Source organism: Natrix helvetica, assembly GCF_964273705.1.
Source record: "Natrix helvetica genome assembly, chromosome: 2".
NCBI classification, from domain to species: Eukaryota; Metazoa; Chordata; class Lepidosauria; order Squamata; family Natricidae; genus Natrix; species Natrix helvetica.
The window spans coordinates 67,803,817-67,804,234 of NC_138552.1; the positions used below are offsets into that span (position 1 = coordinate 67,803,817).

The window sequence follows — 418 nt, forward strand, 5'->3', positions numbered from 1 at the left end:
GCGCTCTTAAATAATTATGAACAATGATTCTAGAAACTTTAATACAGTTCGTCCCCCAGAGCCACTTAGAAAGTATTAAAGAAACACTCCCTTAGCTTTTAAAATTGCAAAGCTTTCCACGAAGCAAATACCAGCCTAAAAACTGCGCCACAACCATTCATGAGTCGTCAAAAAATACGTCAGCAAGCGGCGCAAGTACTTCCCGACAACGTCAAAGTAGCTGCTCACCTAACAATGCCAACTTAGGCCTTTCAGTTCAACTGCGTTTGCGCAGTAAAAAAATAAAGGCTCAATGCGCACGCGCTCTCACCATCTTAGTCTCGTTCCACGCATGCGCGTAGCCCTCTTAGCTTTCTCATGCGCCGGCCAAGTCAGTTCCTCTTTTCTAGTAACTTCCCCGATCCATGACGTCATCAAT

The 418-nt window shown here is 44.7% G+C and overlaps 1 protein-coding gene across 2 annotated transcripts in view; it reads left to right on the forward strand.

Moving 5' to 3' along the window:
* The first annotated feature begins 354 nt into the window (after window positions 1-354).
* UBQLN1 (ubiquilin 1) overlaps window positions 355-418 on the forward strand; it is a 30,838-nt gene continuing 30,774 nt past the window's right edge. For both annotated transcript variants that reach the window (XM_081941076.1, XM_081941075.1), the window contains exon 1: window positions 355-418. This exon is cut by the window's right edge and continues 363 nt beyond it. The gene's annotated coding sequence lies outside the window, so the exon portion shown is untranslated.